The sequence below is a fragment of the Salmo trutta genome, chromosome 36 (genome assembly GCF_901001165.1).
Source record: "Salmo trutta chromosome 36, fSalTru1.1, whole genome shotgun sequence".
NCBI lineage: Eukaryota > Metazoa > Chordata > Actinopteri > Salmoniformes > Salmonidae > Salmo > Salmo trutta.
The window spans coordinates 35,731,769-35,743,084 of NC_042992.1; positions in this window are offsets into that span (position 1 = coordinate 35,731,769).

Genomic DNA, 11,316 nt, shown 5'->3' on the forward strand with positions numbered 1-11,316 from the left:
GGGTTTTAGGTGACAAGACAAATTTCTTAAGCCTCCTGAGGTTGAAGAGGCACTGTTGTGCCTTCTTCACCACACTGTCTGTGTGGGTGGACCATTTCAGCTTGTCCATGATGTGTACACTGAGGAACTTGAAACTTTCCACCTCCTCCACTGCTGTCCCGTCGATGTGGATAGGGGGCTGCTCCCTCTGCTGTTTCCTGAAGTCCATGATCATCTCCTTTGTTTTGTTGACGTTGAGTGAGAGGTTGTTTTCCTGACACCACACTCCAAGTGCCCTCACCTCCTCCCTGTAGGCTGTCTCGTCATTGTTGGTAATCAAGCCCACTACTGTTGTGTCATCTGCAAACTTGATGTTTGAGTTGGAGGCGTGCATGGCCACACAGTCATGGGTGAACAGGGAGTACAGGAGGGGGCTGAGCACGCACACTTGTGGGGCCCCAGTGTTAAGGATCAGCGAAGTGGAGATGTTGTTTCCTACCTTCATCACCTGGGCGCGCCCCGTCAGAAAGTCCAGGGCCCAATCACACAGGGCGGGGTAATGATGAGCGTGTAGGGTACTATGGTGTTGAATGCTGAGCTGTAGTCAATGAACAGCATTCTTACATAGGTACAGGGCTCCGGGCAGGCAAGCGGAAATGGAGGAGAACTTGCCTCCCTGCGGACCTGGCATCCTTTCCCTCCCTCCTCTCTACATTTTTCTCTTCTGTTTCTGCTGCTAAAGCCACTTTCTACCACTCTAAATTCCAAGCATCTGCTTCTAACCCTAGGAAGCTCTTTGCCACCTTCTCCTCCCTCCTGAATCCTCCTCCTCCCCCCCTCCTCCCTCTCTGCGGATGACTTCGTCAACCATTTTGAAAAGAAGGTTGACGACATCCGCTCTTCGTTTGTTAAGTCAAACGACACCGCTGGTCCACTTTCTACCACTGGTCCTGCTCACATTACCCTACCCTATGCTTTGACCTCTTTCTCCCCTCTCTCTCCAGATGAAATCTTGCGACTTGTGACGGCCGGCCGCCCAACAACCTGCCCGCTTGACCCTATCCCCTCCTCTCTCCTCAATACCATTTCCGGAGACCTTCTCCCTTATCTCACCTCGTTCATCTACTCATCCTTGACCACTGGATACGTCCCTTCCGTCCTCAAGAGAGCGAGAGTTGCACCCCTTCTCAAAAAACCTACACTCGATCCCTCCGATGTCAACAACTACAGACCAGTTTCCCTTCTTTCTTTTCTCTCCAAAACTCTTGAGCGTGCCGTCCTTGGCCAGCTCTCTTGCTCTCTCTCTCAGAATTACCTTCTTGATCCAAATCAGTCAGGTTTCAAGACTGGTCATTCAACTGAGACTGCTCTTCTCTGTGTCACGGAGGCTCTCTGCACTGCTAAAGCTAACTCTCTCTCCTCTGCTCTCATCCTTTTAGACCTATCTGCTGCCTTTGATACTGTGAACCACCAGATCCTCCTCTCCACCCTCTCCGAGTTGGGCATCTCCGGCGCGGCCCACGCTTGGATTGCGTCCTACCTGACAGGTCGCTCCTACCAGGTGGCGTGGCGAGAATCTGTCTCCGCACCACGTGCTCTCACCACTGGTGTCCCCCAGGGCTCTGTTCTAGGCCCTCTCCTATTCTCGCTATACACCAAGTCACTTGGCTCTGTCATATCCTCACATGGTCTCTCCTATCATTGCTATGCAGACGACACACAATTAATCTTCTCCTTTCCCCCTTCTGATAACCAGGTGGCGAATCGCATCTCTGCATGTCTGGCAGACATATCAGTGTGGATGACGGATCAGTACCTCAAGCTGAACCTCGGCAAAACGGAGCTGCTTTTCCTCCCGGGGAAGGACTGCCCGTTCCATGATCTCGCCATCACGGTTGACAACTCCATTGTGTCCTCCTCCCAGAGTGCTAAGAACCTTGGCGTGACCCTGGACAACACCCTGTCGTTCTCCACTAACATCAAGGCGGTGACCCGATCCTGTAGGTTCATGCTCTACAACATTCGCAGAGTACGACCCTGCCTTACACAGGAAGAGGCACAGGTCCTAATCCAGGCACTTGTCATCTCCCATCTGGATTACTGCAACTCGCTGTTGGCTGGGCTCCCTGCCTGTGCCATTAAACCCCTACAACTCATCCAGAACGCCACAGCCCATCTGGTGTTCAACCTTCCCAAGTTCTCTCACGTCACCCCGCTCCTCCGCTCTCTCCACTGGCTTCCAGTTGAAGCTCGCATCCGCTACAAGACCATGGTGCTTGCCTACGGAGCCGTGAGGGGAATGGCACCTCCGTACCTTCAGGCTCTGATCAGTCCCTACACCCAAACGAGGGCACTGCGCTCATCCACCTCTGGCCTGCTGGCACACCTACCTCTGAGGAAGCACAGTTCCTGCTCAGCCCAGTCAAAACTGTTTGCTGCTCTGGCACCCCTATGGTGGAACAAGCTCCCTCACGACGCCAGGACAGCGGAGTCAATCACCACCTTCCGGAGACACCTGAAACCCCACCTCTTTAAGGAATACCTAGGATAGGATAAAGTAATCCTTCTACCCCCCCCTAAAAGATTTAGATGCACTATTGTAAAGTGGTTGTTCCACTGGATATCATAAGGTGAATGCACCAATTTGTAAGTCGCTCTGGATAAGAGCGTCTGCTAAATGACTTAAATGTAAATGTATTCCGCTTGTCCAGATGGAATAGGGCAGTGTGCAGTGTGATGGTGATTGCATCGTCTGTGGACCCATTGGGGCGGTATGCAAATTACGGTGGGTCTAGGGTGACAGGTAAGGTGGAGGTGATATGACCCTTGACTAGTCTCTCAAAGCACTTCATGATGACAGAAGTGAGTGCTAAGGGGCGATAGTCATTTAGTTCAGTTACCTTTGCCTTCTTGGGTACAGGAACAATGGTGGCCATCTTGAAGCATGTGGGGACAGCAGACTGGGATAGGAAGAGATTGAATATGTCCGTAAACACACCAGCCAGCAGGTCTGCGTATGCTCTGAGGACGCGGCTGGGGATGCCGTCTGGGCTGGCAGCCTTGCGAGGGTTAATACGTTTAAATGTCTTACTCGCGTCGGCCACGGGGAAGGAGAGGGGGGTCCGCAGTCCTTGGTAGCGGGCCGCGTCGGTGGCACTGTATATCCTCAAAGCGGGCAATGAAGGTGTTTAGTTTGTCTGGACGCAAGACGTCGGTGTCCGTGACGTGGCTGGTTTTTGTCTGTAGACCCTGCCACATATGTCTCGTGTCTGAGCCGTTGAATTGTGACTCCACTTTGTCCCTACACTGACTTTTCGCTTGTTTGATTGCCTTACGGAGTGAAAAACTACACTGTTTGTATTCTGTCATATTCCCGGTCATCTTTACGTGCTTCGCGCTTTCAGTTTTGAGTGAATGCTGCCATCTATCCACAGTTTCTTGTTAGGGTAGGTTTTAATAGTCACAGTGGAAACAACATCTCCAATGCCCTTCCTTATAAACTCACTCACTGAATCATCGTATAAATCTACAGTTGAAGTTGGAAGTGTACATACACCTTAGCCAAATACATTTAAAAACTCAGTTTCACATATCATGACATTTAATCCTAATAAAATGTCCCTGTCTTAGGTCAGTTAGGATCACCACTTTATTTTAAGAATGTGAAATGTCAGAATAATAGTAGAGAGAATGATTTATTTGAGGTTTATTTCTTTCATCACAGTCCCAGTGGGTCAGAAGTTTACATACACTCAATTAGTATTTGGTAACATTGCCTTTAAATTGTTTAACTTGGTTCAAACGTTTCCACAAGCTTCCCACAATATGTTGGGGGAATTTTGGCCCATTCCTCCTGACAGAGCTGGTGTAACTGAGTCAGTTTTTAGGCCTCCTTGCTCGCACATGCTTTTTCAGTTCTGCCAACAAATGTTCTATATATAGATACTTTGTACCTGTTTCCTACAGCATCTTCACAAGCTCCTTTGCTGCTGTTCTTGGATTGATTTGCACTTTTCGCACCAAAGTACATTCCTGCGTGGTCCCATGGTGTTTACACGTGCGTACTATTGTTTGTACAGATGAACGTGGTACCTTCAGGCGTTTGGAAATTGCTCCCAAGGATGAACCAGACTTGTGGAGGTCTACAATTATTTTTCCTGAGGTCTTGACCGATTTCTTTTGATTTTCCCACTGTCGTCCTATGTCGTTCAACAAGGTTAACCCTAGCTCTTTTGTTTGGGTACAGCCCAGTGTTTTTGTATACGTGTTTGTTTTGGGTGTATTAAAAACCCCTATTGTGTATTCCTGTGCCTGTTTCCAAATCCTTCATATCAGTGTGACAATTACACTGTGATACCAAAAACGGCATCAGTGTGCTTTAGGACCATGCCAACTCCTTAGAGCGGTCGGATAGGCTGTTTAGAGGTTTCAGTCGGCTGTATTTAGGACCGCGCCGACACCACAGAGCAGGCGAACAGGCTGTGTGAAGGCAAAGCTTCTGAAAGACTGGCTGGACCAGCACGGGAACGTTGAACAGAGGCAGCTGCTGTCAGTCTTGTTTGTTTTGCGCTCTTTCTCTGAGTTGTTAAAGCAAGCAGAGCAGAAACTGGCTGTTTCATCCCCTCTTGACTGAGGTGAATGAATTACCTAGCTAGTAACTACCACAGCCAGTTCAGCTCTAACCTGTAGCTATCTGTCAGATAGATAGTAATAGTAGCCACTTCATATCACTAACAGCTGTTGTTTGTATGGAAATATTTTGTATCATTTTTTGTCCCGTTTCAACAGAAGTAAATGAACTTCGCCTGTTGATGTACCGTTAGACAGAGAGCTGGTCAAAAGTAGGTATTCTTTTTGCCTCATTTACACTAGACCTGAATCAAACGATGAACCCAGCGGCCCAACGTTTCTGATGTTTTTATTAGAGTCAGTATTGCAATGTAATGTTATTGATTTGTTTCCCTAGCTAATTCCCTACTTTTCACATTGACACAGCTCTACAGGCTTCACTGTCATGATGCACCACCAGTACACAACACTATGATCATCATGTCGAAGCAGGGTCAGATGGTGACAGGTGTCTCAGGAGTGTCAGACAGCCAGGCAAGACCAGTCTACGGAGCTCAGGTGAATTTAGCAGTATATCAGTCAATCAATCAAATGGATTTATAAAGCCTTTTTTACATCAGCAGATGCCACAGTGCTTATACAGAAACCCAGCCTAAAACCCCAAACAGCAAGCAATGCAGATGTTAAACTGTATATTAACAGTATCAGGGAATTAACAATATCAGTGAATGATACAAAGTTCCATCTTGAGTTGATGGGTCGACCTACAGTAGCTAAAGGACAGCAGTTTAAGCTTAAAGCTACATTCTGGGATCTGGGAATAATGGTCATTTCAATTATTGAACCATTGATTCTATTCTTGGATAATATAATGTATAAATGTACACCAAGGTATTTTTTGTCATGCCTCGTCTTAGGAGGATCAGATGGTGACTGGTCTCAACAAAATCAGGCAGCCAGGGAAAACCAGTCTGTGACAGAGCTGACGTGAATTTTTGCAGATGCATCACTTTATTCTCTCTATACAGCAAACACTGGGCAAGTCAGATGCTTCAAAGATTGAAACTGACACAAATCATGTAAAACAAAAACGCGAGGAAGACCTGGTAGAAGCAATTGATGATGAATGGATAAAAATACAATATGTTTGAATGCCCGGCCACGTTCATATAATCTCAGACATAAATTACTTCAGTTTAAGACCATTCATAGAACATACTATATGCCAGTGTAACTGAATAACATGCACTCAGAAATGTCATTCCTCTCCTGGAGGTGTAAAACACAAAAGGGGACACATTTGCATATATTATAGTTTTCACCCCCTTAGCATTTTCCTATTTTGTTGCCTTACAACTTGAAATTAAAATATATTTTGGGGGGGTTTGTATCATTTGATTTACCCAACATGCCTACCACTTTGAAGACGGAAAATATTTTTTTTATTGTGAAACAAACAAGAAACAAGACAAAAAAACTGAACTTGAGCGTGCATAACTATTCACCCCCCCAAAGTCAATTCTTTGTATAGCCTCCTTTTGCAGCAATTACAGCTGCAAGTCTCTTGGGATATGTCTGTAAGCTTGGCACATCTAGCCACTGGGATTTTTGCCCATACTTCAAGGCAAAACTGCTCCAGCTCCTTCAAGTTAGATGGGTTTCTGCTGGTGTACAGCAATCTTTAAGTCATACCACAGATTCTCAATTGGATTGAGGTCTGGGCTTTGACTAGGTCATTCCTAGACATTTAAATGTTCCCCTTAAACCACTTGAGTTTTGCTTTAGCAGTAGGCTTAGGGTCATTATCCTGCTGGAAGGTGAACATCCATCCCAGTCTCAAATCTCTGTAAGATTGAAACAAGTTTCCCTCAAGAATTTCCCTGTATTTAGCGCCATCCATCATTACTTCAATTCTGACCAATTTCCCAGTCCCTGCCGAGGAAAAACATCCCCACAGCATGATGCTGCCACCATCATGCTTCACTCTGGGGATGGTGTTCTCGGGGTGATGCGAGGTGTTGGGTTTGCGCCAGACATAGCGTTTTCCTTGATGGCTAAAAAGCTCAATTTTAGTCTCATCTGACCAGAGTACCTTCTTCCATATGTTTGGGGAGTCTCCCACATGCCTTTTGGCGAGCACCAAACGTGTTTGCTTATTTTTTTCTTTACGCAATGGCTTTTTTTCTGGACACTCTTCCGTAATGCCCAGCTCTGTGGAGTGTATGGCTTAAAGTGGTCCTATGGACAGATACTCCAATCTCCGCTGTGGAGCTTTACAGCTCCTTCAGGGTTATCTTTGGCCTCTTTGTTGCCTCTCTGATTAATGCCCTCCTTGTCTGGTCCGTGAGTTTTGGTGGGCGGCCTTCTCCTGGCAGGTGTGTTGTGGTGTCATATTCTTTCCATTTTTAATAATGGATTTAATGGTGCTCCGTGGAATGTTCAAAGTTTGGGATATTTTTTTATTAACCCAACCCTGATCTGTACTTCTCCACAACTTTGTCACTGACCTGTCTGGAGAACTCCTTGGTCTTCATGGTGCCACTTGCTTGGTGGGGCCCCCTGCTTAGTGGTGTTGCAGACTCTGGGGCCTTTCAGAACAGGTGCATATATACTGTGATCATGTGACAGATCATGTGACTCTTTGGACTATTTTGTGTATGTCCATTACATGAAATCCAAATAAAAGTCTATTTAAATTGCAAGTTAGGAAAAATGCCAAGGGGGGGGGGGCACTGTATGTCTTTTATCTCAGCATGTCTACAGATTCTCCCTTTTCCCTGTTTTTGTTTGCTAGTGAACGTTGATACCGGAGACTGTTATCAAACGAAACTGTTTAACCAAGCATCTAAGAAATGCATTGCCATTAATTGGAAAGTTGGTTATCCTCCCACAATGTCCCATTGGGTGGCAGAAATGTTGAGTTATGTATCACCAGATTTGATTTATTACAAGATTAAGGTTATACTGGGCAACTTTCATAAGGTCTGGATGCCTTATATGGAATACAACGCAACAAAAGGAGTCTGTATTGAAAACATGCCCACGTCAGGGGAGATACCTATTTAGGCAGCTGCTTGGCTGCTCAGTCCTGGCCCTGGTGGTCTGCCGTCCGGGCGGTTGTCACTCTGGCCTTGGCCTAACACACCCAAAACCAATAAGTGAATGTTTTACTAAGATCCAGCTGAGTGGGGTGTGTTGTTGTGCTGCAGGGTGGTGGACCCCTAGGGACAGGACAGGGTGACCCAGCTATATACTGTAGTGTGCATGTAAAAAGAGCTCTACAATACTATTAGGCCTATGAGAGTAATCATATGGAGGATGTGCTGTTTCTGTGTGATAATGTGTAGTTGTATGTGTTTTTTTTTTACACTTTTATTTCCAAACCTTTCTCTTGGGAAAAATAAAATACAAATTGTTGAGGTATTGACTAGAATGATGTGGTCAGGTGGCTTGGGCTGGCTGGGCGGTCTGGCTGAAATTTGATACAGAGGATGTCTTAATAAAAATAATCAAAGTCATTTAAGAGTTGTTAGATTTGTTAGGCTATTGGTTAAAGGTGCAACACAATATTGATTATTGAATTACCTTTGATCTAGTTCAGTCTTACCACTTAAACATATTTAATAATGATCTCTTACCTAGCTTGATGACCGGGGGCATTTTTGCTTTTTTTTATTGTTCTAAATAGTGACGCTAGAAGGGCCATGGGTCATATTGGATTGTGCAGAAATGCAGGAAATTAGCTTTCGATGCCCCAAAAAAATCTGGGGGAGAACCCCCTGACCCCCTGCCAGGTTATGTCCCCCCCACTTCTAAAACCAACGTTGCACCCCTGCACTCCAGTACAGTAGGGGATGGTGTATACACCTTAAAAGTTGAATGTGATCTGCCAACTCAATCCCGAAGAAGAAGAAGAAGGGAACACCTACTCTGTGAAGTGTGTGTGTGCAGTAACTCAATTCGCCCTTGTGCTGCTTCTACACAAAACCATTTTTTTAAACTTTGGCAAAGGGTAAAGTCTTCAAAATGCAGTCCAATTTGTTTGTTAGAGATTTTAGTTTTGGAAAAAGAAAACTGTATGGAGATCAAATGTTTCGTCAATAACAATATTTGCAGAATGTAGTCCAAAATCAATCTCGCTCCATCTTCTCCCACTGCCGGCCACTGGGCTTCCTCTCATCACCATATTTGGTAGTCTGTGGAAACGCCAACCGGATGCTTTACATTTATACATCCGGTGAAATATCTGGCTCATTGTTCTATCTGTGCTATAGGCCTACTAGGTGGTGGGCCGAAGTCGAAAACATGAAGTTGGTCGAACCCCGTCATGGGAGGAGATGTTTTTTTTGCATATGACAGTAAATCATTCTTATGATGACTATGAAATGTGTTGGCACCTTCAATTCTTGCACTTTTTCTCATAAAAAGTATATTTCAACACTCTGTCTACACAGGAAAATTTGCCAAACTGCTAAACTTGGAACAAATCAGAACTCCCGTACATAACCAACGTAATGAAGGCAGGCAATAGCCTGCTTCTATCAACGATGTAAACACAGCCTTTGGTGAAAACGCAAGCTGCTGTCTGATGAAGAGGAACAGATACTGTAGCTAGCTCTCAAAGACTGAAATAAGATAAATATCTGTTTTCGAGTGCACTTGAAATATGCAGGATGCAATACGAAATATCTTGATCGTATGAAGTTGTAACTTTGTTGACCATTTAGCCAATTTATCGAAAGCTAGCCAATGTTACAGTATAACTAGCCTAGCCAGCTACTGTAAATGTAAATGTCTGTTAAATTAGCTATCGCTCTGTCAGTGAGTAAAATCATTTTTAGCACGTTTTGGCATGATTATACACAACATGACCAAAAGTATGTGGACACGTGGTCGTCAAACATCTCATTCCAAAATCATGTGCATTAATATTGAGTTGATCCTCCCTTTGCTGCTATAACAGCCTCCACACTTCTGGGAAGGCTTTCCACTAGATGTTGGAACAGTGCTGTGGGGACTGTCTTCCATTCAGCCACAAGAGCATACTGTAAGTAAGGTCGGGCACTGATGTTCGGCGATTAGGCCTGACTTGCAATTGGTGTTCCAATTCATCCCAAAGGTGTTCAATGGGGTTGAGGTGAGGGCTAAGTGCAGGCCAGTCAAGTTCTTCCACACTGATCTCGAAAAAACATTTCTGTATGGACCTTGCTTTGTGCGCTGGGGCATTGTCACGCTGAAACAGGAAAGGGCCTTCCTAAAACTGTTGCCACAAAGCTACAAGCACAGAATTGTCTAGAATGTTATTGTATGCTGTAGTGTTAAGATTTCCCTTCACTGGAACTAAGGGGCGTAGCCCAAACCATGAAAAACCGCCCCAGACCATTATTCCTCCTCCACCAAACTTTATAGTTGGCACTATGCATTTGGGCAGGTAGCGTTCTCCTGGCATCCGCGAAACTCAGATTAGACTATCGGACTTCCAGATGGTGAAGCGTGATTCATCACTCCAGAGAACGCATTTCCACTGCTCCAGAGTTCAATGATGACACACTTTACACTACTCCAGCCGACGCTTGGCGTTGCGCATGGTGATCTTAGGCTTGTGCGGCTGCTCGGCCATGGAAACCCTTTTCATGAAGCTCCCAACAAACAGTTATTGTGCTGAAGTTGCTTCCAGAGGCAGTTTGGAACCCAGTAGTGAGTGTTGCAACAGCGGACAGACGATTTTTACGCGCTACGTGCTTCAGCACTCGGCGGTCCTGTTCTGTGAGCTTGTGTGGCCTACCACCTTGCAGCTGAGCCGTTGTTGCTCCTAGACCTTTCCACTTCACAACAACAGCACTTACAGTTGACCGGGGCAGCTCTAGCAGGGCAGAAATTTGAAGAACTGACTTGTTGGAATGGTGGCCTCCTATGACGGTGCCACGTTGAAAGTCACTGAGCTCTTCAGTAAGGCCATTCCACTGCCAATGTAGCTATGGAGATTGCATGGCTGTGCCATCGATTTTATACACCTGTCAGCAATGGGTGTGGCTGAAATAGTCAAATCCACTAATTTGAAGGGATGTCCACATACTTTTGTATATATAGTGTATCCTACCAATCAATGTATATCTAGTGCCGTGGAGGGCACAATCTTTCTATGTTGCAGTCCGGAAATGAGAGCTTTAACCATCTATGCCAAAAGCCCGGGCCTCTGATGGAGACTGTAGAACTGCCATCAACGCATGCCCAGGCCCCATAGGCATATGAAAGGATCCCACCCTTGTCACCAATGTAGCTGACTGATGAAGAGAGAGACAAGTGCCTTAGCAGAATGCAATCTAAAACTTGTGTAGTCCAGAGCCGAGAACTCTACAATCTATGTCAAAAGCCTGGGCTCCTGATTGAGACAATATAAGTCACTGCATGTTACAATTGTAAAACAATGTTTTTTATCACCTGTTAACTGATTATTTATTGAATGTAGTCTTTGAGATGCTCAAACAAGCACGTAAATCTGTAGTTGATGTTTTTCAACTCTAAAATGCACTAAACTGCATAAGACTAAACCCACAAAGAAAAGGCAACAGGCAAATGCACATATGGTCCCAATGCCTAAATACAGTAGTGACGGCAGAGCTAGTTCAAACTGCAGTAGAATGGTTCTCCTCACAAGTGAATCAGTCCATGCTTGGTGAATAGCACTTGGTTGATCTCTGGGAGCAGGACACAGGAGAGCTGAATAGATCATGTGAGACAAAAGTGAGAGACAAGAATGAATAAAAT